General features: G+C 39.1%; 2 long non-coding RNA genes across 2 annotated transcripts in view; one reads left to right on the forward strand and one right to left on the reverse strand.

Annotated features, from left to right (window-relative positions):
• The window catches only part of Gm30063, a 137,872-nt gene that overhangs the window by 53,776 nt on the left and 56,200 nt on the right, over positions 1 to 27,896 (forward strand). The window lies entirely within an intron of this gene.
• Positions 10,967 to 19,411, reverse strand: Gm42215. The gene is made up of 2 exons (XR_880796.2): positions 19,290 to 19,411; positions 10,967 to 11,283 (listed from the first exon to the last, which is right to left on the reverse strand). It is a non-coding gene; the product is annotated as a predicted gene, 42215 (long non-coding RNA).

A 27,896-nucleotide genomic window follows, 5' to 3' on the forward strand; every position in this document is an offset into this window, starting at 1 on the left:
GAATTCTCAAAAGAGAACACTCACATGGCTTATTCACACTTAAAGGAATGTTTGACATCCTTAGCTATCAAGGAAATGCAAGTCAAAACTATCCTTGTGTTCTCTTCTTTGGTATGGGAAGGTACTCTGCAGGATACCAAAAGACAAACACAAATAGCACTCAGATACAAATCCTTTGTTCTGTAATGCTATCCTGCCTGGAAATTTCTTTTTTAAAATTTAATAATATTTGATGTTTTATTTTATTGCCCTCCTCTTTCTTCTCCTCCTCTTTCCTCTCCTCCTTTTTTTCTTTCTCCCTCCTTCCCTCCATCTCTCCTTCCTTCCTTCTTTCCTCCCTTCCTTCTTTTTTTTTTTTTTTTTTTTGTTTTGACATCAACGATTTTTTTTTCTTGATTGAATCCTTTGAAGTTGGAAGATATGGACTAAATATGGGCTAAAATTTCTGGTGGTAGCTCATATAAATAGACATGGAGAAAGGAGGCTTTTGCTGTTTTTACCTACTTGACCTCATGCTCCCTAGCAAGTCAATTTCTTCACTGGCTGTAACAACCTGCTTCTTCAGAATTCCAACATGTCTTCATGATTAGCTGAGACATCCAGTCTTATGGACTGAACAACTATTGGATTCGTAGTCTTTCCCTATGGGATCAGCCGTTTATTGAAGTAGCCAGACCAAAGCCTGCAAGACATTCTAATAAATCCCTCTTTAATGCACAGAGATTTATTCTTTTGGTTCTGTTTCTCTGGGGAACTCTGACTTATGCAGTTTTCTAATTTTTTGATTGCAGATTGTTTCATTTATGAATGTCTTTGTTAAATGTACCTTCTACTTGGCATCATGCAATCTTGACATTTGCTCTATTATTCAACATATATATATATATGTGTATATATATATGTATATATATATATATATTCGTATTCTTCTTTTTACAAATTTAATAAGATATATATCTTCCTATTCTTTATTTTTTACAAATTTTTCTAAGAATCAAAATACCAAAGTATTTGAACACTTAACATTAAATTTGATTTAGTTTTTCATTTTTTCTTTTTTTTTAGATCAGTCTATAGTCATCAGAGAAAAAACTTTCCCTAATGCTTCACTTTGAAATTGGTTGAGATTTCCTTTCAACCAAAGCATTGAATCTGTTTGGTTGAAGGCTTCTTATATGTTTGAAAAGAATGCAAATTCTTGCTTGAACACTGGCTTTCCAAGTCAGTTATTTCAAGTCTGTGATCTTACATTTCAGATCTCAGAGTGTGAGTAGATAAGCTTTGACCCTTCCTACTTTATTTCAACTTTTTCATTGACCTTTTCTCTTCCTTGTTTTCTGTGGTGCTGGGGATGAAACCCAGAGCCACAAGCTTGCCTACTAAGTACGCTCCCCTCCACCTTACCCATCCTGCTTGAACAAGCACAGAATGAGGTGCTGTGGCTGCACAATTTCTCACTCTTGATTTTTAAGTGGAAATGTATTGTCCTACAGTTGACTATATTTTCTGTTTATATGCAGTGCAATTACTGACATTTGTGGGTTTATAGCTTAAATGTTGTCATTTTTGTCAGCACGGAGATTTATTTAGAGCATAGCTGGAGTGTTTTATCCAGCTGTTCTTTGGGGAGAGGATACAGATGTTTGCAGCACCACACAGACCTCCAGAGACACTGTAGTTAGAGTTCTCTGTTTTCTAATAATCTAAATTAGAGATATTTGGGGGCACAGTATTTTTTGAGAAATAGGATGGAAACAACCTGTATAAGTTATCTAAGAATAAAGAAAGAACATTTAGTCATTTATGGAATCTCAGGCCTGCTTCAACCGTTGTGTCTATATGATAATTGTATGAGTTCAGCTTCCATTTCCCCATCATTTTTAGTTCAATTCAAAATGAAAGTGATTTACAGGTGGGTGTTCTTCTATTTTTCTCAACCCTAATTTTGATAACAGTTCTTAAATGGTTCTTAAATGCTTTAATTCCCTTCTAGCCCACCACCCACTAGAGGTAGTGAAAAAGAAAAACTATTTGGATATGAGTGAACTTCTTTAGAAATTGTTCTTTGACAGAAGAGAGAATCTCAGTTGCAAAAGATATGATAGATGAAATCAATTGTTGGGAACAAAAAAAGGGGGCCCTGGGGAAGAGGGGGAAGGGAAAAACCCACACCCCACCAGAGTTTTACCTATTCTCTGGTCTGTCAGGTGTGGGAGGGCTTCCACTCATCTCTGGGTGGGCATTTGTACTGGCTAGTTTTGTGTCAACTTGACACAGCTGGAATTATCACAGAGAAAGGAGCTTCAGTTGGGAAAGTGCCTCCATGAGATCCAGTTGTAAGGCATTTTCTCAATTAGTGATCAAGGGGGGAGGTCCCCTTGTGCTTGGTGCCATCTCTGGGCTGGTAGTCTTGGTTCTATAAGAGAGCAAGCTGAGCAACCCAGGGGAAGCAAGCCAGTAAAGACCATCCCTCCATGGCTTCTGCATCAGCTCCTGCTTTCTGACCTGCTTGAATTCCAGTCCTGACTTCCTTTGGTGATGAACAGCAGTATGGAATAAACCCTTTCCTCCCCAACTTGCTTCTTGGTCATGATGTTTGTGCAGGAATAGAAACTCTGACTTAGACAAATTGGTACCAGTATAGTGGGGTATTCCTGTGACAACCTGACCATGTTTTGGGGAGGACTGTGGAAGGACTTTGGAACTTTAGGCTAGAAGATCCATTCGGTGTTAAGAACTCTGTCAGATGTTGTGTAGGAGATTGGAAGATAATGTTGAGAACAGTGCAGAAGATGGAGGTCTGGCTTGTGAAATTTCAAAGGGAAAATTAAAGACTCTTTTCAGGGCCATTGCTATTTTGGAGTTTGATTATTCTGTGGTTCTGGTTAGCTGGGGCTGAAGAATCAGCTGTGATTAACAAGATACCAGAACTACTAAAGCAAAACCTTTGCATTACTGAGACTATTGATGCTGGTTAGCTGGAGCTAAGAAATTAGAGGTGATTAAAAAGACACCAGCATCATTGAGGTGACATCTTCTGTGAAGTGTTTTCTGAAAGCACAAAGAGGCTGTATTCCAGAGATAGCCAAGGTTGTACTCCTGCTGCAACAGGACTTGGTAATGTGTAAGGGTCACCCAGGTGATACTGATTTTGAAGGCATGAAGGGGTCACTCAGAGCAGCTGAGGCTCGGCACTGTGAGAGGCCATGGAAGGCCATTGGTGAAGGTGCAGCCTCAGTTGCAATTAATGGCCCAGGACTGAAGGAGTCATGCAGTGTTTTGGAGATGCCAGTACCATGAGATGACCACCACGAGCAGCAGCAGTGGAGTACAGGCATCTGGAGCCTAGAGGACAATGGGTATGCTACAAAGGGAATGGCTGGAGAAGTGGCCCAAGCCCTTGGAGGAGCCCAGAAGATGGTGAGTTGGATCCCAGACATTGAATGGTTGGAGATTGATTTTTGCTTTTGATTGTGACTGTGCTCTGATATTTTCCCTCTTGAAGGAGGAAACTATTTTAGTGGAGCCCACAGTTAAGAGACTTTTAATTGTAAAAAGACTTTGGATTTTAAAAGAGATAGATATTTTAAAGAGTTTGAAAATTTAAGAATATGTAAAGACTGTGGGACATTTAAAGTTATTTAGACCTTGGGGATGAATAAGAATGTAAGGGTTGAGGCTTACTAGTGATATGTTTGTGTGTGAAGTTGACAAGGGGTCAATTGTGCTGGCTAGTTTTGTCAACTTGACACAGCTGGAATTATCATAGAGAAAGGAGCTTCAATTGGGAAAGTGCCTCCATGAGATCCAGTTGTAAGGCATTTTCTCAATTAGTGATCAAGGGGGGAGGTTCCCTTGTGGGTGGTGCCATCTCTGGACTGGTAGTCTTGGTTCTATAAGAGAGCAAGCTGAGCAACCCAGGGGAAGCAAGCCAGTAAAGAACATCCCTCCATGGCTTCTGCATCGGCTCCTGCTTTCTGACCTGCTTGATTTCCAATCCTGACTTCCTTTGGTGATGAGCAGCAGTATGGAAGTGTAAGCTGAATAAACCCTTTCCTCCCCCCCCCCACCCCACCCCGCCCAAAAAAGAAATTGTTCTTTGGAGCAAATCCTACCTGCGTGGTCAGGAAATCAGCAGTTCAGTTCAGTAGTGTTGAGATAGCAAACAGAAACCTTGGTGGGGCTGGTAGCACAGTCTACCCCAAGCTTAAAGTGGGGTAGTAAGAATTACAGACTACATGTAATGACTTAGAAATTCTTTTACTTAAAAGTTTCTTGAGTTAGTGTAACCAATAGCTGAAAAAGTTGTCACAACCTACATCTACAGTCATTCTGCCACAGGACTGCATTGAGGCTTCTCTGCTTTGTTTCTGCACATGCCTGATAACCTGTACTGTGCTGCAGTCGTTGGGGCATCTAGGAGCTGAGGCTGATATATAGGTTATGGTCCTAAGCACTGTAAAAAAAATTTTTTTTTAATCTGGATCTTTGAAAATGAGCTTGTTAAGATGTCTGATGATAAATGTTCTTTCTTAGATATTCTATTACCAAGTCTACTTTTCAAGTATTGTGTGGATCTTTGTGGTTTAATTTCCTAGTTTACTTTTCCCCCTTCTAAGGACCCCAGGAGAAATCATTTCTGCTACTTACTCTCCACATCCAAAGAACAAGTTTAATCTGTACCACTATACTTCTCAGTGATTTAGTAAAATTGGAGCATGCAACTTTTGTTTCTAGAAGAAATGGAGGGAAAAAAGCTACAGTACCCGAGACATTGTTTCTATTTGTTAAGAAAGGACACTAGAGTGTCCTGCTTGTTAGTTTTCACTTGGGGTTTGGATGAAATCTTACAGTACAGACTTTGAAGAGTGATTCTTGTTCAGTTTGGTCAAATACCTAATGCTTGAAGAATTAAGATATACTGAAATGAAAGAATATTGAATGGAGGTAAAGATGTACATGTATTCTGATTGCTGAAATATATTATATTCCAAATATAATTTTATATGACAAGTTTCCTAAACAGAAAATGCTTGCCAATTTCATTCAGAGACCAACAGGCAGACACACAAGTCAAACTGACATTAAATTAAAATCCACATGAAATTTCTGCAAGCCAGTTACCATGTCAAACATTAAAATAATAAATGGTTTTTCAGGACCTGAAATTGCACAGATGACATGCCCACCATCTGGAGATTTTCCATCTGCCCCAAGTGACATGATATATTCACTAGAGTTGACCTAAGCAGCATCCGCTGCAGATAAATGGCAGTTGATTTTATCATACATTTCAGGTTGGGATGTCTGGGAGGAATTTAAGATAGTCATAATATCTGTATCTTGTGGGACACCAAAATATTATAAAAATCAGGAAATTTTGCTTATTGGTTTAGTTTCTGTTTTCCTTCTTCAAGAACACAGGCTTAATTATGGTAGAATTCATGAAGGTCTTTGCTCCTTCTTTTTAAAATACTTATTTTAAGTGTGTGTGTGTGTGTGTGTGTGTGTGTGTTTAGTGTCAGCGAATTTACTTTCATTAGTTAATATATTTTTAGAGTTACAATATCTTTGACCGCAAACCATCATGCTTTTCTCTTAATTTCAATGGGATCATTTATTGTTTCACTTATTTTCTCTTGTTTCTACCATTGTCCTCATATGGGAAAGCTTCAGTGATGGGATATTTCCCCGATAGCATCCTTTAATCCCATTGTTTCTATAGGAAATAGGAGACAGGCACAGCATTCCCAGGCATCTGGTATACACTACAGAGGAAATGAGACCTGTCTCCCACAAGACAGAAAGTAATGACCTTCATCTGTAGCTGTTGTCTGACCTCTACATCCATGCCATACCAATACCTTCCCCTACTCATAAAAAGAAGTATAAATGTTCATGTATGTGCTCTCGTGTAAATGTACACACACACACAAAGAAAAAATTAAATTAGGAATGGTATAATTCACAAAGACCAGATCCCACAATGTTTGACACATCAATGTGAAATTCAAATGGAAATGATCTGAGTTTTAATATGAGTTATTGTGGTGGATCTTGTACTGTAGCTCAGAGGTAGAGACCTTGATAAGCATGTGCAAGGTCCTGATTCATTTTCAGAGCTACCCATGCCCTTCTCCCACACCAGCACACACTCTTCCTTGCCATCCATCCCACCTACATATGCAAATATATAATTGTATGCACAGACTTGTATAGTGCTTATCTCATATTTCCTTCACTGAAAGACTCAAAAGCTTAACAGTAGCTGAGCCAAGGTACAGACTCTAGATCATTCTTCCGCACCCAGGCCTTCTATGGAGGTCTACTAAGTGTCTCTTCATCACTAAGAGTAGGGGTGTGTGACACTTTTGCAGCAGACAATGGAGGTGAATGTAATGGATACAAGGGTGATAATATCAAGGCATTGCCTTCTACACTCATAGCCGCTTTTTGCATGAAGTTCTGAGGCCAAGAACCCTGATTATGTGCTCTTCTGAATATCAGACACACAGGCTTTTACATTTTATTTAAATTAGTCCAAATCTGAAAATTACAATAGGTTAGGCACTTAGGAATAGTTGACATCTCTGAATTCACGAGCTCCACTGCTTCAAAAATAACCATAGATACTGCCTTGAACATTTTTCTGTATGTATTAAGTGAGAGAAGTTCCTCTGTTTAAATGAACAAATTATTTAAAGAACGACTGACACGGGACTCTCAACCTTTGCCTTTGCTTGTTTGAAGCCTCCTGTTGGCACGTCCTGTGGGACTCAGGAAAGGCAAGCGTCAGACAACCATCAAAGTCAGGCTAGAACATGAGGGCTGCAGAAACTGTTGGGGTTCAGAGGGCAGTGCTCTGCAGGGATGGCTGGAACTCATACAGAAAAACCTTGACCGTGGACAAGTGGGAAGAAGCACCTTCAGCAACAGGACCAAGCAACTGTAATGTGTTAGAAGCTTAGAGAACAGGAAAATCTTCAGAGATGCTCAACAATTTTAATGAAAGTCAGCATTACTTTTATGATAGTAAAATAATCAATTTTACTAATAATCAAATAGAGAAGGACACACTTATCCTTACAATGATCAAATACACTAAGTTCTACCCAAATGTTTAGCAATGTGCCTCGTGCAGCAGACTGGACGAATCTGCAAAAGAGTCAGGTATCAGAATGAGATAGTCTTCTGATAAATTAATTTTGTATCAAAAGATCAATCGAGAGAAGAAGAAACACAAATCTAAAAAGGAAAAAATAAAAGTGAACTGCCACTATTTTAGGGTGGCAGAGGTATGTATAGGAAAATGCTAAATAATTACATAGCAAAACAAGAGCAAAGCAAATGAAGTAAACACATTCTTGCAAAATTGATTAATAGAAATAAACATATGCAATCAATGGCAAGCCAGCAGACACAATGGCATAGAGAATCTGATTATCCATTACACACAGTTGCTAACATTGTCACAACAGCTAACAAGTAGTACAGTGAAAACTTACAAAGCACTAGGACTTTACCAAAGTTGACAGAAAGATGAATCTAATCTTGTACAGAACATACAACTCTGTGGTAAGACAACTCTCCCAATGTGTGCCGTAAATTCACCATTATTTCAGTTACAATGTGAGCATTTCCTGAAAGTGAAAGTGATTAGAAAGACCTGGGAAGCCTATGGTCTCCAGAGATGTCCCTCTGCCAATGGTCCCTACATCAAGGTTGGTTCTTTTCATTTGGTTTGTTTGTTTGTTTGTTTAGTATCCTTCTCCTCTGTGTATAGTATTAATTCTCAATGTTTACATCTCTCACCATCTCACATTATTGCCTGTGACCCTTGTTAAATTTCTAAAATCTCAAACTATCATCATTCTGTTAGCTATCTACATCTTCTTTGGTTTGTTTCTTTCAACATCCTTGGATACACTCTACCTCTTGTTCCTTTCCATCCTGAAATGTGTTCAGCTTCACTAGGAAACAGTCTACTAACACATTCCTCCTTCTGTTTTTCAGCATCTGCAACTCTGGCTGCCATGTTAGGAGCATTTCAAATGAATCTGTTGGGTGTGTGAAATAATAGATAGTTAGCATTGCTTATGGGTAACAAGCACACAGATTTCCATGGATGGGACTGGTACTCCACTTCAGTTCTAGTAAGTAAAACGCAAACAGAATGCTACCAGTGTTGCTTTCATGAAACTATGTGGCTGAACATGACTTTCCAGTATTCATCAGTGATGAAAATAGATACACATTTTGGTTGTTTTGTTCTAAAAGTTGTAGAAAATGTTTCTAAATTTAAGGACAGAGACCTCGTGGTCTGTATTTTTCTCGCTGTACTTTTCCATTTCATGGATCTATTGTTTTATTTATTCACATCTATGTTGTATTAAGCATACAATTAACTCTACAATTAACTAATTAATGCATACAAGTTTAAACATACTTTATCCTTTCATTTAGTTTTGATATGCATATTCATTATTTTACTATTTATGTGTATGTACATACATATGTGAGTATATGAGCACAGCTATGTGAAGATGTGTGCAGAGGCCAGAAGAGAGCATTAGATTAGGCAGGAGTTGACATTATAAATAATTTTGAGCTGAGCTCTGACGAGTACTGGGAAGTGAACTTAGGTCCTCAGCCAGAACAGTTAGTTCTCTTTAACACTGAGCCATCTTTCCAACCTTGTACAACACTTAACCTGGTGAGACATCTCTTCAGCTACTCTACTCTTCTAAATACCTGAGCTTTTATCTTTACTTTGGGCTTCTATGTGGTATATTTAATATAAGGATAGGTAGATAATTTTGATAGAATTATTTATTAACATTTTTGTCATATGCACAAATATGACCACATTTCACAATCCCTTGACAGGTATCTAGAGTTGCCTTACCATTTCCTGAAACAAAGGACTAAGCCTACTTCATGTTAATCAGATAGATATATCCAAAGCTTTCTCCGCAGGTAAAGAGCCAGGGCACTCTCCCACCACAAGCAGCTTTTTATTCAGCACCAGCTCTCTGTCATTATGATTTTGTTTAGTGAAATTTCATTGAATAGAACTAGCTGGTTTTCTTCATAAATAGATTTATTTTACCTAATGCTATTAATCTTTACTCTGTGTTACTAATTTCTCAACATAACCCAAAATGTCTGTGGGTCTTCCCCCATGAAAAACTGCTTTCTTCCTTTGAATGCTAATGGGTCATACAAACAAGCTGGCCTTTGTATTCATGTCTAAACTCAAATATGCCATGCCTGCAGAACTATTTGTGTAGTATTTTTATGTAAATTTGCTGATCACCCAGCATGTTTATATATTTTGATAATATGAAACATATTGGGGTTCTTTAACATTTATTGAAGTTGGATATTTATCAGCATTATTTGTCTATGGTTGCTTGAGTTCCTTGATATATGTATGTGAAAAGGGGCCTCCCATCCTTCTGCTGTTGTTTAATATTTCCTCTTGTGTTGACATGAATGTTCTCAGAAAATCATGACAGTAAGGATTTCATCTGTCTCCCCAGTGCTGAAAGCATACCTCAAACTACGCAAAAAGAGAAACAATAAATGAGCTAAAGAATTCTAATACAATTATTTCCTATCTATGAAAACTTTAAAACCAAACTCACATAGAACTGCCCCTAGGTCAGGCCCATAGGTATGGCCTCTTTCTTTGTTTAGACACACTTTAAATTCTCAGGACATTAGACCAAACCTTGTTAAATATAAATATGTAAGTCATAGCATGAAAACAGTTTGAAATGAATTTTATTTATAAAACTTTAGGGATTCATGGAACTGTTCGTTTCTTTTAATGAGGTAGGGGGAAAAACCCACAATTTCATTAGGCTCAGGATAGACGTAAGAGCAGAACAATCTGATAAGGAGAAAGGTCAGAGGTCTTCCTGAGTTGACTCCTAGACCTATGTCATTTAATTCAAACTGATTTAAGGGTCATTTGAACTCCAATCAAGATGAAAAGTAGAATTTATCAAGTACAAGCTTTCTCTTTCTGAGCACAGAGACCTATCAATGTCTGTCTCCTGGCTACTCTCTCTGTAATAAATGTAGGCTTGGCGGATAATGAAAAGCAGCTGAGGAGGTAAGGTACAGAATACTTCTTTTTTCTTCTTCTTCCAACTGTGATTGTTCTTATTCTTCAAAATCTGCCACAGCTCCAAAAATCCATGTCATCTTAGCATGAGGTGAAGTTTCCATTAAAGACTTTTCGAGTAGCAGGGGTCAGCAATCTAGTGTCAACTAGGCTACCAAAGAATGCTGCCCAGCAAAGTCTACCAGGAGGGGAAGGAGCGAGTGCAGAGGCAACAGAATATTTATAATGGGCCTCTGCACTGTCCTATCCTCCCGTGCCTTTAATGTTGGCAAGATCATGCCAGGATAGACAGGACAGCAGAATGCATGTGTGATCTCATCAGCTCTGGCGACTGCTGTAAGATTAACTGACTTACAGTTTACCCCACACAATTTTGCCAGTTAGAACAATGTTGATATGTTCCCATTACAAGCTGCTATGATGCTGTTATCTCTGGGCACAGAAAAGGTTAATAATTTGAATACTTGGTCTTATTCCACTCATAACACAAGTATTAAAACAGTGCAATAACAACCCTTGTTTTATATTGATTGAAAATGAAAATTAGTGCGGAAAAATTACTCTTAAATATGTATACTTTTTGTTTCAACCAACACTCACAATGAGCATATCAGCATGGGTGGATTCTCCCCATTTTATTTGGTTTTCCACCTATTCCAGCTTTTCCACTCTGTCCATTTACTGGGATTTACTTAGTGTCTACTATAGACCTAATTTACCAAATCAGAATCTGAAGAAGTGCATAGGATGACATTCCAGGTTAAATTCTAGTTGATGAGAGGTCTCAGAGAGATTTTCAAAACAATTATAGTCTTGACACACGCTGCAACAATCTCTATGGAGGCTAAATAATGAATTTTATTATGGGATGGGGAGAAAATAAAGAAGCACATTTGTTTATTTAAGAATTAGTCAGTGGGGCCAGGGGACATGCAGAAGAGCTTTAACACATTCCACAGTTGTTCTTCACAGTGATTTAAAATTTTGCTGTCTTCATAATTGAAATATTTAATATCATGACAGCAACACATTGCTTCCTGTTGACTTCCTCAGAGAGTCCGTTAACGCCGTGTGGTTACTGAGAGAGTTTCACACGTGGGATCAATGGGGATTACCACGGGAATGTCACTGCCTTCATGCGTCCTTCTGGGCTTGAAGAACGGAATTTAAATTGTCACGTTAACCTGAGTCAACAGTGCTGACTTTTTATTCTCTACAAATACAGAACAATGTGAGGTGCATTGAATCCCCCCTCTTCTCACTGTGTGAATGACAGTACGTACATAGGGTCAGTCTGATATCTCTCTTCTGAGTCTCCCACAGACTCCCAATGCAAGGCACATAAAAACAGTCATCTACATTTACTCTCTGCAGTACATTTACTCTCTACAGTCACTGAGAGAGTATGAGCTGGCTGTCTCATAGCTACCTTTTACTTTGGTTTTATTTGATTCTTTCAAAATGTAACTGCATTTTGATAACTTTCACGGCTACCCAAACACTCCAGTGGCTTCATTTGTTGTCTCACTCACCAAAGGAAAAATAATAAAGACCTCAATTAAATGTGTTTTCAGCTTCACTTCTATAAATAAATCAACATTCTGAATCATATCAGGTAACATGAAAGTCCACCCTTGGGGCACAAAGAACAATTTGCTCTCTCATGAGAAAGCATCCCAGCTTTAGGGGCTCTAGTTGAGCATGACAGCCCCTTAACATAATAATCATATATGTGGACATAATCACATTGAGTGGATCTTGCCAAGGACAGTATGCCTTATCTCAGGGTGGCTGTCACCTTGGATGAGTGACATCAAAGATATAAACATCTATCCACATAAATGGCCCTCTTCTTCGGCATGAGGATGTGAATGTACATATGTGTGTGTGTATATATCTATGTGACTGTGTGACATAATTATATGCTTTCATATCTATGTGTGCATTAGTGTATTCATACATATATGCAATGTATGTGACCATGTTTGAGTGTGCATGTGCATGTCTGTGTGCTTATGTATATGTATACATATATATATACATATATATGTGTGTGTGTGTGTGTGTGTGTGTGTGTCTGTTGTGTCTTTATTGCTGCATGTGCATGCATGAGTGTGTTATGTTAATGTATGTGCATGTATGTATGTGTGTATATTTGTAGGTTTGTGTGAGTATAGGGTATATGCATGTATGTATGTTCATGTCTGTGTATATGCATGATTGTGTGTATATATGTGTGTATGTATGTGTGTGATCAAAGTTGTATGTTTGTCTTTGTGTACATAATTGTATGTGTCTGTGTATTCATAGTTGTGTCTAAGCATAATTGTGTGCCTGTATGTGCATAGCTGTGTACATAATTATGTGTAATTATGTGTATATGTATGTGCAAAAGTGTGTGTGTGTGTGTGTGTGTGTGTGTGTATGATAAAGAAGAGGATCACAGTACAAAAACTAATAACACTGGATCACAAGTAGGCAGGAACAGAGTGAATGACCTGAAGGTGACAAGTCAGACCAGACCACAGAGGACCCTTTCTATCTGAGAGTTAGAAATGGAGCTGTGAAGCAAATTTAAGGACTTTGATGGGACATGGACAAGATATACTTGTGAGTGAAAGGCTTCTAGTTCCCATCAAATTTAGTAAATAAATTGCAGCTTAGAAGAGAGACACATGGCTTATGAGATTGTTCATGCCATATAGCATGAAATTAGAACTGACTAAAGTGAGACTGCAGCAGATGGTGAGGTTTCAAAAAAAGGGGGTAGATGTGAAGCATGGCTAAAGATGACACTGATTGAGCTTACTAATAGGAAGTTTTGTGGGAGAAAAATGATTCAAAGGAGAGGGCTCAAGCAGTATGGAAGAATCGGGGCCTTCCCTTAGTGAGACCATCATTTGAACCAGGATGTGTGCAAGGAGGAAGTGTGGTACTCACTCACTTGGAAATGGAACACCACAGCTAGACAGATTTCCTGGACTTGCTGAAAGTAACTGTTCTACTTCCTGCTAGAAATAAAGCCCATTCTTTACATCCCAGCTAAAATATGGCCTGCCCACTGAAGCATGCCTAAAGTCTTCCAAATATCTCTTTATCAAGACACCTAGTCCTCAGCTACCACTTTCCCCTATGGCATGCGTCATGGCCAGTGGCACAGGCTTGTCTGGACCATAGGACTCTGTTAGGCACAATTCTGTCATAGTCACACTAGGAATCCCTTGCCTAGCCTAGAAAAACCCCACTCCACAGTAAATGTTGTCTGAATTGAACTAAGTAACAGTATTCTTCACTAAATTCCTTTCAAATGAAAACAATAGATGCTTTTGGTCCCAGCCTTGAGTTGAAGGTAAGGTCATTTCTTGCCAGCAGGCTATGGCTGACTTTAATTAAATGTTTTATGCCATTCATCTGCTCTTGGGTAACTTGTCTTTTAAAACACAGGAAACATTAATCTGCAGATGAAGAATATAAAATCTTTTTACAATATTTTCCTCGGTTACAAGTAAGTTATAGACTAACCACAATATTTCTGTTCCATTCTAGAATCATAGAAGAATGCACACTATCAATAGACACCTACAGCGAGGGTAATAACGCACACATGGTACATTATCACATCCGTATGCTGGTTTCCAGAACTGAGAGAAAATAGAGGGGTGAATGTCATGACTTAAACAATACAAACATGTGCACTAAAGCGAGTTCCTTCAAGGAGAGTTCACATGTGGGAAGCATAAGTGAGAGTTTTGTATGTTCTCCTGTGTGGTAAACTCTTATCCCCCTTCATTCTGTAGACCTGAACTGTAGCATAATACTATTCCCTACGTGGGAGGGGAGGGGGGTGGGCAGATCTGAGGGGAGGCAACTTGTAGCTCAGGCATCAGCCAGTGCCAGGGCAGATAGGTCAGCTCTCAAGAGATCTAAAGGAAAAGTCCATGCCACCCAGGTGCCTGGATTGCTTCATGGTAGACATCAAGTCTAAGTCATGCTAGGCTGTATCAATGAAGATGTTAGATGACAAAGAGCTGAGCAGAGAAGCAAACCCAATGAGTGCTTGAAGCTGAAAATTGCCCAGTGGTCATCAGAGACAATGATTTGTCATTTTCCCGTGTTCAGGAGGTGGTGAGGTATCAGGCAGAGTGACCTGTTCTAAGCTGGTGTCATGGGTTTTCATTTCCTTTAGAGTCATGGCCTGGTGGTGGTCTCCTGAGGGAGAGGCTCCCTGCTTCATGAGTGAGAGAAGCATGTGATGACAGATTTATGCTTGATGATCTGCCCTTGACTTTATCTACAGGAGACACTTTCCACCCTGGTAATTAAGAACCCCCCTTGTCTGTGTTCCGGGAACACAGTACTCAAGGTAATTGATGACTCTCATCCCTAAAAAACATCCTTACATTTTTTTCTATGTGCTTCAGAACTTTATTTGAACAGGGTTCAGTTAAGACATTTAACCTCTGCCCACCTGTGCATCCCCCTTCCATATTTAAATATCTTTATAAACTCAATGTTTCTTAAACATTCTGGAATATAAAACTTAAATTGTTTCTACCTTCATTTTCTCTTCCCTTTCTTCCCTACACATTTTGATACAACTGACACTGGATACACGCCCTCTATCTAAGGAAACTCCAGGGTATTCGTTGAATTTATGTATTTATTTATTTATTTTTGTATCTGAACTGAAACCATGACTCAAATCTTAATAATTATAATTTCTCATCTGGATAACTTAAATGAGTCTCCAATTTCTTCTCTGGTTGTTTCTTTGGTTAGTCAGCTTGGACTTATAAACCACACATTTATCCATTTTTTTTCCCCTTAAAACACCAACAGCCCCTCAAGAGAGGAATGGATACAGAAAATGTGGTACATTTACACAATGGAATACTACTCAGCTATTTAAAAAAATGAATTTATGAAATTCCTAGGCAAATGGATGGACCTGGAGGGTATCATCCTGAGTGAAGTAACCCAATCACAAAGGAACTCGCACAATATGTACTCACGGATAAGTGGATAATAGCCCAGAAACTTAGGATACCCAAGATATAAGATACAACTTGCCAAACGCATGAAATTCAAGAAGAACGAAGACCAAAGTATGGACACTTTACCCTTTCTTAGAAATGGGAACAAAACACCCATAGAAGGAGTTACAGAGACAAAATTTGGAGCTGTGACAAAAGGATGGACCATCTAGTGACTGCCATATGCAGGGATCCATCCCATAATCAGCTTCCAAATGCTGACACCATTGCATACACTAGCAAGATTTTGCTGAAAGGACCCAGTTATAGCTCTCTCTTGTGAGACTATGCCGGGGCCTAGCAAACACAGAAGTGGATGATCACAGTCAGCTATTGGATGGGTCACACGGCCCCTAATGGAGGAGCTAGAGAAATTACCCAAGGAGCTATAGGGAACTGCAACCCTATAGGTGGAATAACAATATGAACTAACCAGTACCCGGGAGCTCTTGTCTTTAGCTGCATATGTATCAAAAGATGGCCTAGTCGGCCCATTGGACTTGCAAACTTTATATGCCCCAGTACAGGGGAACGCCAGGGTCAAAAAGGGGGAGTGGGTGGGTAGGGGATTGGGGGGTGGGTATGGGGGACCTTTGGGATAGCATTGTAAATGTAAATGAGGAAAATACCTAATTAAAAAAAACACCAACATATACAATTTTTAAAAGATATATATCATAGGTGCTTATTATTCTATTTGAAAAAGTCTTAGCCCCAATGAATTTGAAGAATTCTGTGTATTTCTTCAGTACAGGTGGCACTGATTCATAAACCCTTCATTCATTTTTCTGCTTGCTATCCGTGTGATAAGAAAGTGAGTTTGTGTAAGATCTTTAAAAACCCTACTTTTCCTGTCCTATTTTTCTAGCATGGTGTTTGCTGCCTTGTCCTACCTTAAATGTGCCTTTCCTATATTCATTTTTATAATTTTCTCTCATTCTTCCCATTACCATTAAGTCACCATTTCCCCCATTACAGAAAGCAACATTGCAGAGGATTTCAGGGCATGTGTATCATTATTTCATTCACTCACAGAATTAATATAATCTATCTTGAAGCAACCCTCTTTGTAGACTTACTTTAATTTGTTTAATGAACTGCATGCTTATTTATTATAGGGACATCTTTCATTCAATTTGATTTACATCTTCAAACTTTGTACAGGATTTTGAATTATACAGGGGATCAAGGATTTCTGGTAGAATAATGGGGCATATTTCCATTCAATTTTATGCCCAAGGTTGTTAGTTTTATTAATTCACTGGATGGTGTTTCAAATGAAATAATCATAATACATATTATTTAAAATTATAGAAAATTTGTTACTTTCATTTAATTATCTGTATTTGACATACTTTGCTCTCTATTTCTTGCTTAATGTTTAACCTGCATATGTATTCCAAAAAGACATTGAAAATGAGACCAAGAAAAATATTTTGAGAGCATATTGTCCCTCATCAAATGGCCTGTCAATTAAAAGGATCCAAGACTTAATTTTTGTTCCCCTTTGCTTTTAGGCAAAAGGCTGAAAATAGCAACAATAACAAATTCTTCACATTTTTCAGATGCCGGGTGCAGAGACCCTGTTTTCACCTTTGTAGATCAAAGGCACATGCATCCTACAGTAGCAGCAAAATATATTGGCACCAGAAAGTCTGTGTTGGCCTATAACAGCATGTCTGTGGTAGACTCGGTATATCAAGATGCCATGGAAACCAAGTAATGATCAAAAGTGGTAGCTCCATGGTAGATGACAGCATTTACAGAGCAAGCAGTCAACACAGGGTTCCCACGTTCCCACCTCCAACACTCAGGATGCCTCAGGCCAGAGTTTGGGGTATGCATTGTATTTTTAAAAAATAATCATGCATTAATGCATTCAAACTTTTTGTTGAACTGCATCAACCTGCCACCAGCTGCTCAATTTCAGGGGTGGCGGAAACTCTCTGTGACACTTTGGAATCTCAGAACCCACAAACAGGAAGCCTAGAAATCAAAGTTGGACTTTCTAAACTTTTCTCTTTTTCATAAAACTGAGTCTAATGTGATTGAGTTTCTCCAGATTTTTATGAAGAATATTAATGACAGTTACTACATCAGTGCAATTGACTATTTTTCCTTAGTATATCCTATGGTCCAATTTTATGGTTTGTGAATTTATCTTGTAAATCTTCAAAATTCATTTCCGGCCCTTTTGTTCCCACTTAGGTGTGAATAACTAGTTACAAGCCATCCATCAATTACATCTATCATACATTACTAACCCTCATAACCCTACACTGTTTTTAGCTCCCTTGAAAAACTTTGAAAAAATGTAGAGTTACCTTATCTAAGATTTCCATCTGGGAGAACACAATACATTTATATCATATTGTAGAAAAAAAAAACAGGAATCAGATTCAGAACTTGGAAAAATACTTGCAGGGAATGGTTGTGTGTGTTCGCTTGTCTATCTGTTTCTCTCTGAGTGGAAAAGTATATGTGTCTTTGTGTGTCTGCTCAGGTGTATGTATTTCTGCCTGTGTCTCCCGGGTTTATGTGTCTGTCTATCTGTCTGTCTGTTGTCTCTATATCTGTGTTTATGTTGCTTTTCTTTTTTCTCGTCTTTGGCTCTTAGGAGTCACCTCTTTAAAGCATTTCAACATCTTTTAATGTGGCAATCTTATATAGAATTTTTCCTCACTTACACACAGAAAACCAAGAGCAAATATTTGAGTGTAATTCAGTTTGATCTTTATCCCTTCTAGAGGCTCACTAAGATAGTAGAATGGAAAAGTTTTTGCTTATCTGTTAAATTTGAGGAGAACATCACACATTATCAGATGGCATGGTCGGGACAGAATTCAGAATAACAGGCTGTGGTCCTGAGTACCTTCACTCCTTTATGCATTAACTCACTCATCACTTTTAATAACATGATAAATGAAAGACTTCTCCGTTTGACAGAATGCACACAGAAAGGAAGTGGCTGCTTTCATGCAAGAGGTATACAGACTGAGTTTGCCAGGATGTTCTACTTAGCATTCTCTGAGCTTTCTGGGTCTGAAGAGAGTCTCTGTCTTTAAGTTCTGAGACACTCTAGGCCCTCAGTATCATTCTGTTCAGTTCCAAGTGTGCTTTCTTCTTTTGATATTCTCACTAAATCAGTGTTGAATGGTCCATTATCCACCCAGGACTGAGGGACGGATGTTCTAGTTTATGCTTTACATACTGTCACATTTAATGTACATTCTTATCATGGTGGCTTCTGGCAACACACCTTCAAGATAAATGAGTCACAGTCTTACCTCAAAAAATATGTCCCTTGTTTTGTTACAAAGTTTTAGGGTTTTTTTTTTTTTGTATATTATTCTGATTCCCTTATTAGTTTCCACCCTCCTGGCTCACTCTTCTTGATGTTGCCTATTTTCCATGTTATTCTTCTCATCTTATTAATCACAGCTATTTTCAGAATTCCCGTATCCTGCTCCTGTCCCATATGAAATTGTTTCTGGCTGTTGCTCTGTCTCTTCGGCCTACACTGTTTTGTGTTTCATCAGGCTTTGTTTACTATTTCTCTTCATTTTGCAGAGGTCAGACAATAAATGTACTAAATGAGAGTTGGAACTCATGAGAACAGCTGCACACTGGTTTCACATTATTTGATTCAACTTCAGACTACTTTTTACCCACTGTGACTATAGAGTTAAGGGCTTCCTGTCCCCTGGTGAGTTTTTGTGGAAAATTTGCCATGCATTTGTTTTGATGTTTCTAACACAGACTAAAAGGCTTTGACACCCATACCTGATACCTTTCACATGGTCTAAAGGCTATGACACCCACACTTGTAACCTCACATGGATACAGTACTGAAATGTGTGTGTGTGTGTGTGTGTGTGTGTGTGTGTGTGTGTGTGTGTGAAGATGAGTGGTGTCCAAGAGTCTCACAAATATGTCTTGGGTTCTCAGTAGACTTGGGATAGAAGAATCTGTAATTTCTCCTACTCTCTACATTGGTTAGGGTTCTATAAAATCTCAGTTGCTTAGGCTTCTCATAAAATTGTTAACCTTAACAAAAGACCTTTTAAAATAATAAGGAAAATTATATTATTTCAAGACTTTTTCTCTCCTGACAAACTAGTTACCTTTATCAGTAAAATGACAAAATCAACTTCAGGAAGTCAGGGTTGATTCTGGGCCACAGTTGGAGAAGTAACACAATCCATCACCATAGAGACATGAATGACAGCCAAACTGGAAGTGATGTTCTTGTTTCCTGGAATTCTGGAACCATCACTCAGTGAACCACTTCCTCCAGTGAAGTTCCACATCCTAAAAGTTCTACAGCCTTCTAAACATTCGTATGAGTTAGTGACCAAGATTTCAAACACAAGATCCTATTCACATTCAAACTAAAGCCCTTTAATTAAAGTAGGAGGTTTGTCTTAGATATCCACAGTGAGGGCCTGGTAGGATGCCTAGAGTTGAGGCATGGGGAAGCACAAGTGTCCCTAAGAAGGGAGATGCCATAGGCTTAGTATGTGCTAAGCCTCTAGCAATGCATCAAGTAAGTTTTGGCATTCTTACCAAAATTGGCTTCAGCTGTTCAGTTCTGCCTCAGCCATCTACACCTTACCTCTAAGTAGTCATTCTTGATCCTCAATGTTTTACCATTATGAGGAAAACATTATTCCTTCCAAGATAAATTACTTAATTAGTCTAAAAGGTTTTTTTTCTATCAGTTTGTCCAACTTTTATGTTCCCCTATTGATGGGCTGACAACTTTCAAGCTTGTAGATCATGAACCAGAAACTGATACTTAAGAGAGTGCTCGCACTGAACACCATCTAGCATAATCAAAATAGAATCCTGGCAAGATTGGCAATCAATCAATCAGTGTGGGGCTGAGAACGAAGGAAGCACAAAGCAAATGCCTTTGTCTGTAACAGTGAATTCTTATCAACATCTTAATTTCCCCAGTTCACTTGTGATTATTTCTATTAAATTGTCATTAGCTTCTACCAATAGTGTGAACATTCTGTGGCCTTTATTTATAGCTGTGTTACCTGCTGTTCTCTTCAGGAGACAATTTACATCTTTCTGGAGTAGATGGGAGAATTTCACAGTGATTTAGGAACCAGCTGGATATAGAAACGTTTTTTTCTCTGCCTAGGAAGGAACATGTATTTCATCTACTTCGATGTGCTAGAATGCAGGATGCTTTTGTATTCACAGTGACTCAGACATCTTCCTGGATTTTCACTCTGAAAAGATGTTGGTGTAGAACTTTCAAAAAAAAAATCCATCCTGTAAATAATAATTTGCTAAGACATTCTGGCAGAATTATGTTCAATTATGGGCCTGGAAAGGAATGCACAGTTACTACACAGAGTGGGGAAATTGAAATGAGCTGACACATGTGTGCCAGAATCTTCTGCAGATTTTAAAATCTCCCACTGAGAATACACAGGAAGTATTAATAATCTGACAGAAGCTGTCAGGGCTCACGGGGTGGTCTTATGCCAAGCAGGATCAGGAATACTTGAAGGAAAATACTACTACCCAAGCTGGAGCAAAGCCTGGCCATATACTTTGAGTCTTGTAAGACAATATACCTGCTACTGGCTAAGGCAGTAGTTCTCTAAGAGGTGGCATATTACTGATAAATGAGTCCATTAGACCAGATAGTATAAAGGAGAGAAGGAGAATTTAGTCACATGTGTACAATGCACATTGGCCCTTTCACTTACAAATAAATAAAATTGATCTTGTAAGGATTTGCTTTCCTAAGTTTCTTTTGCAAGCTCCTCTCATCCTTCCTCAGTATGCCCAGAGGACATTGTACTTCATGATGTAAAACTGTTTGTATATATTCAGTGCTGGTTATGTGTGCAGAATTTTAGTGCTGATGACTTGGAATTTGAAAAAGAGTTAGGGCACATCTCTAGGAAAGATTAATTATCTTTTTCTCAGCTGTAATCATTCTGTCAAATTGTCTACATTATTCTTTGTCTAGAAATGAGCTCCCCTGATATTCCTCTTTCTGCGTTAGATTGTATATTGATGTTGTCTTTGTTCAGGTCTTGTTTAGGCAACCATATTGGTGTGGTATCATGAGTTTTCTGTCATTTCTAGGGGGTAAAAATCTCACAGTAGACTTCCCTACCTTCTGGCTCTTACCATGTTTCTGATCACTCTCCTGTGACATCCCTTGAGCCTTAAATGCAGAAGTTGTACTGAAGATAGATTTGTTGGGACTAAATACCCCATGCTCACATGTTCTCTCTGTATTTTGTCTAGGCATGATGTTACTTTTAAACTTTACCAGACTTACAATGTTTTCTGTTAACATTACAGGAATTAGCGTTTAAAATATTAAAATTTAATGACGAACTTCTTGTTTATATGGGCATGATTACTTGAAATAGGAAGTCAATATCCCCTAGATTATTTTTTAGTGAGAATCTAAAAAATAATAATTTGTAAAACTCTAAAACTAACTTTTGACCAGTGTTTTTCCCTTTCTTCTAACACTTGAAATAAGACTTCTTCTGGCATGTCTTTATCTTTTTTCTATTCCTAACATCTTTATCATTTAGGTTAAGACAAATTCCCACAATCTATTACAAGTAATTACAACATAATAACATTTTATACATATATTTTTTATTATTCGGTATTTATTTCATTTACATTTCCAATGATATCCCAAAAGTTCCCCACACCCTCCCACACTCACTCCCCCACCCACCCACTCCCACCTCTTGGCCCTGGAGTTCCCCTGTACTGAGGCATATAAGGTCTGCACGACCAATGGGCCTCTCTTTCCACTGATGGCCGACCAGGCCATCTTCTGATACATATGCAGCTAGAGACACGAGCTCTGGGGGCGGTGGGGTGCGGGGGTACTGGTTAGTTCATATTGTTGTTCCACCTATAGGTTGCAGATCCCAGGGTGCTTTATGGCATGATATGAAGTGGCTCCTCTGTCCTTCTCTCTGCATCTATACTCCCTAGGTATGAAACACATTTAATAAAACCCAGTGGTTTTACTATATACCCAAGTCTATGTTGTAGCTTTATTGAAGTTCTTACTAATTTTATTTTCAAACTTGGTTTCTTTTAATGAGGATCTGTGTGACAAAGCACATGTGTTTAAGTAGAGGAAAAACATGCTGCATGTGTTTTGGGCATCCTCATCTCGTGCACAGTTTTCTGATAGCCACTGGGGCAATTTGTAGGGGGTGAGTGCAAGGTCAACATATTACATCGTGTTCTAATGAATAAATGAGTCCAGCATCTCTGGGAGGGTACATAATTCTAAGAGTGTTTCCAATTCAAAGAGTCATAGCATTGGAAGAAGTTTAGGGTATCAGAGAACCTCATGATATACCTCATAACTCACTTTCCCATGCTATTAGCCACACACTGAAGTGAAAATGATAATCTGTGAGGCAAGACAAAAACCAAGGAATCCAGGGTTTTGTTTTCTTTTTCCATCCTGCCTCTCCTTGCTCAGCAGTGAGAAAGAAAGTAGAGTACACTGTGTCCTTGGAAATGTGGAACAAACCAATTAGGATCTATGCAGTTTGTCCTGTGCTGCCAGTTGTAGGAGCTAGGAACTATAAACTATGCATTATGTGATTTGAATGAGTTAGGTACACAAGTAAAAGTTACCATTTCAATTAAAGCAAGAACAATATAGTCTAAAAACTGGTGAAAAAAAAAAACACTGAGAATTTGAAGTTTTGACTTTCATTTACTTATGAGGACATAACGACAAATCTTACCCAGAAAAGCAAAAGTTTGGTATTTTCAACTGCATTTTCACCCTTGCTTTGTGAAAGAAGTTTTCTGGATGTTCATTTCATGTCATGCTCTCCAAATTACTTAACCAGCTCTGCCACAGGCAATGGCTTGAAATCATTTGGTGTGCATGGATGAAAGAAAGGCTGCCTCAGAATGACAAAAAGGAATGTTGGAAGTGAGGGCGTTCCCCTTGGCAGCCAACACTCATCCAGACCAAGGGCTGTTTTCAGTGAGAAATAATCTCCTACCACATTTAACCAGCCATTTGGGGAGGGCTGTGCTATCTACCGCTCCACCCAATGTGAAGTCATTTAAGTGTTTCCTGGAGCAACAGAAGCTTCTAACTATAGGCCTTTCCCATTGTGTCATTTCTTGTATTGTCAAACTGCCTTGGAAACCTTCTTTAGAAGAAAACTGTCCTCAGAGTAGAGTGGCCTGATTTGTATAAGTGACCATCAGATCAACCACAAAGCATCTGTGTCCATTCTACTTTGAGTTCACTTGTTTCTTGATTTACAATGTACCAATACCCCACCAAAAAAATGGACTTTGAATTTTAATAGATCAGCATTGGCTCCTGTGTTTGTCCATTCCCTGTAACTATCAGAAAATATTTGTGAAGCAGTGGTTTATAATAAATAAAGGTCTCTTTGGCTCATGATGCTGGGCCTGGGACGATGACAGTAGCAATTTTTCTGCTTCTAATCAAACCTTCCTGTATCTTTACCTCAGTAAAGAGGAAGAGAGGTGGGCACCTGTATAAAGAGAGAACACAAGGCAAAGACATGGCTTTGAAATAGATCATACTGGAGGAGCAGCATCCTGTGATAGATTAAATTAAGTCCAGAGAGAAAGGCAGAAAGGCATGCTTGTGGACTCAGCCTGCAGTGACCAACACCTCCTCCTGGAGAGCCCATCTACAAAGTGTTCACAGCAATTAAATCACAGAGTACAAGCTCAGCAGATCTTTCCATTTGCGACATCTAGTTTATTATTTTCCCTATCATCTGTTTATATTTAAAGATCAAGCACACACTAGCAAGATTTTGCTGAAGGGACCCTGATATAGCTGTCTCTTGCGAGGCTATGCCTGGGCCTAGCAAACACAGAAGTGGATGCTCACAGTCAGCTATTGGATGGATCACAGGGCCGGGCCCCCAATGGAGGAGCTAGAGAAAGTACCCAAGGAGCTAAAGGGATCTGCAACCTTATACTTGGAACAACAATATGAACTAACCAGTACCCCCGGAGCTCATGTCTCTAGCTGCATATGTATCAGAAGATGACCTAGTAGGCCATCATTGGAAAGAGAGGCCCATTGGTCTTGCAAACTTAATATGCCTTAGTACAGGGGAACACCAGGGACAAGAAGTCGGAGGGAGAGGAGAGGGGGCAGGGCTTGGGGAAATTTTGGGGTAGCATTGGAAATGTAAATGAAGAAAATACCTAATTAAAAAAAATAATAATAAATAACAAAATAAAAATATAAAGGCATATAAAAAAGGACAATATAAACATGAAAATAGAGTAATATGAAGATACTGAACTTGTAGCAGAAAGAAAGATGGGTTAGAGACAGGTGTGTGTGTGTGTGTGTGTGTGTGTGTGTGTGTGTGTGTGTATGTGTATGAGCGATTCTTAAAATACCATCAGATACACAGATATTTACATTAAGACTTATAACAGTAGAAGATTTACAGCTATAAAGAAGTTACAAAATAATTTTACAGTTGGGGATCACCACAGCATGAGAAACTGTATTAAAGGGTCACAGCATTCTGAAGGTTGAGAACCACTGGTTTAAAAGCAAGAGATTCTGGGAAAACCAGTGGGCTATTTGCATCAATGCTGAGAATGGCAAAACAGGTATACCCACAGGAGCAGGGAGGACGCAGCAGCATCCATGGATTAAGCAGAGAGAGTGGCATCAAGGTCCATAGGATTCCAGCTCAGTCTCATAGGCCAGGATCCAGAGTAATGAGTATCTATGCCCTGATGTATGTGTCCCCAGGTAAATTCTGGCTTGGCCTTAGTGTAAAATGTGGGGACATAGATGTTTTTTGTTTTTTGGGTTTTTTTGTTTTTTTTTGTTTTTGTTTGGTTTTGTTTGTTTTTGTTTTTGTTTGTTTGTTTTCTTGGTTTTGCTTTTTGTTTTGACAATTTAGCAAAGCCAGAGTATCTCATTTGGAATAGATGTTAAAATAATGAGCTAAATATGAATTTTGTACTCATTAGAAAATTCTCCTTTTTCACCCTTTGTCATAACAAAGGGTGGCCCTGAATGAAGTAACTTCAAGTGTATACCTATAATCCTGTAAGGAAGAGCCAGACACGGCCAGGACCTTGAGAGAGATAACTCAATTACTATTGCAGATAGACCAAGAAAGGGAAAGGGGGAAGTTAGACTAAGCAGGTCTGTAACACAGATAAGATGTACTAATGAGTTAGTACTTAGCACCTCACTGGAGAGAGAAAACAGAAGGAATAAAAGTCACCAGAGTGTAAAACCTCAGAATGTGCTTAGAAATGTGTAAGAAACTGCTATGTTACACCCAGTGATAAGAAATGTTCCTTAACAAAAATTTAGAAACAATCTTCTATAGCGATCATTTTCACTCTCAGATATCAATTTCTTTTCCTCTGGATTGGCTACCTTTGGGGGAATTTATAGTCTTAGCTGAATGTGAGTTATAAAAATCTAAGCTCAAAATGAAATGTAGGTATGAGTTCAGAATTTTAGTTCACCATTAATGTTAACGTTTTGACTAAATACGAACCCATCTCTCTCTGATAAAGTTAGTGGATAATTTGAGTTAGGCATCCTGGTCATAATGAAGAGAGTGAAGAAGCCACATGTGTTGAGGGGCCTGCTGTGCTTCCGGACTACAGTCAGATTTTATATGAGCTACTCTGTCCTCACTGGAGTACTGTGGAGATAAACAATACTTTGTTTTACAGGCCAGGAGGCAGTAGCTCAGTAATACAAGCCGAATTTCCAAACCCAAAAGGCAAAGAAACAGACTTGAGGAAGAGTCTGTTAAAATGGTATGAAAAAAGGGAGGAATGCAGGCACACTCTGATCCAGGCTGAGTGGGCAGCGTATGCCTTCCGTGGAGGAATCTGCTATGTGTTCCATGGGTCAGTTTTGCAGATCCAGAAGGCCTTGTTATTCCATCCACAGCTTTAATCAAGTTCCAGTGTGTATGGCTGATCCCAGCCACCAGCACGTTCCACACAAATCCAGTGGGAATGAGATCTTAAAGACAGCTGGAGCCATTGCTTCCAGGCACAATTATTGCCTTCTGTTCTTTTATACGATCCCTGCAAAAGCAGGTGAGCTTAGCTGTCTGACTCACATGAAACCGCAATAAATGTTTACACAATCCCCCACTTAAGGAACCTCCGCTCAATTTCCTACTTGGACTTCTGTCTGTAATAAACCAACAGATGAGACAGCTCATGTGTGCCACTTAAGAGTAAGCCAGAAAGTTGGGGCTTGGAGATAGGAAACTAGATGTCTCTGCAGTACCCCATCCAATGCCCTGTCACTAACATGTCAATCAGCACAGAATGATGTGACCACAAGGTCATCGTACCTGCCAACTAACTGGCTCCAGTTGAAGGTCATCAGAATGACGCTGTTTGCCCTTATATGGCCAGGCAGTGGGATGGCTATCCTCTGGTTTTTGAGGTGATAACAAGTAAGCTCTTCAAGAGGATGGTCAGCTAATTTTAGAAGTTGATGAGTATAATTTCCATTTCTTGAATGGGAGGAAAGGTTACACTCAAGAGCTAACGTCTCCTAAAGCTTCACCACGATAGATAGTGGTAGTGCACTTCGAGCAATGCTTGGGTCTTGTGTCTTGGCATTCTTTTCTCTTGCTTTACAGAAATTTCAGGGCCACACCTCATGTTTTCCTTTGCTAGGATTTGATTATCAAATACAAGATTGTCCTTGAACACGGGGATGCTTCCACCTGAATGTAAACACCTATTTGAAGTTCTTTCCTTCTGAAGTGTAGACTAAAGGGTATCTTTGGCATGAGCAGGTATGTGGACATGTGAGCTAATCATAAAGAGATTTGGCAACAGAAAATAATGACACGTAACAGAAAAGGGGATTGTCTTGTGGTTCATTATTGCACCTTGAGGCCAAACTCTGCCCAGCTGACAAAACAAGGAATGTTCGACTGCATTTACCCTCTGCCACCATAGGGTTCTGGGCTTTCAGGAAGTGCCAATACACCCCTCAAGGGGGTGGGGAAATGCAGCCTAAGATGTAGACTTCAGCTCAAGTGAGAATTAACACAGGCTGAGGCTGAAGGTAGGGTTCCCTAACTCCCGAGTATCTAGACACTACTGAAAAACACATGGAGAAGTTGGGAATGGAAGGGCCTTGTGAGGATGAGCCGGGGGGGGGGGGGGGTGGCAGAACAGGGGGAGCACTCCAGCTAAATTGGAAATTGGTGATTGTCCTTAGCTTAGCAGGGATTGTCCAGGAGCATAGAGGGACCTTCTGTGTGAGATTTAGGCTGTAAGACTCTGTAGGTGATAGCTTCTTCCATGTTCTGTCCTGTGGTTCTTGATGAGAGAGACAGTCCCTGGTTCAAAACTGTTTAATTGTTCATTGTAGAAAATTAGTGCATACAACTTCTTCAGGGTGGACCAGAGCTCAAATACCTTTTGCAGGAAGGAATATCTGGGAAAGGAAGTTTATTGGCTAAACCCTCAAAGCCCATCTAGATACCTCATTAACATGGAGAACTCTGACCCCTACTACTTGACCATTGGTCATATCTCTATGTAGAGAGTGTGGTCTCATGTTTCAGGCCAGGAGTTTGGTAGGAAGCAGGGAAACTCTTACTGTCTTCAGATGTTTGCTGGAAGTCTCTGAACCCACTTGACCTTACCAAATTGCCTGGCATGCTCCACTGCCCCTCATT

Source organism: Mus musculus, chromosome 3, assembly GCF_000001635.26.
Source record: "Mus musculus strain C57BL/6J chromosome 3, GRCm38.p6 C57BL/6J".
Taxonomy (NCBI): domain Eukaryota; kingdom Metazoa; phylum Chordata; class Mammalia; order Rodentia; family Muridae; genus Mus; species Mus musculus.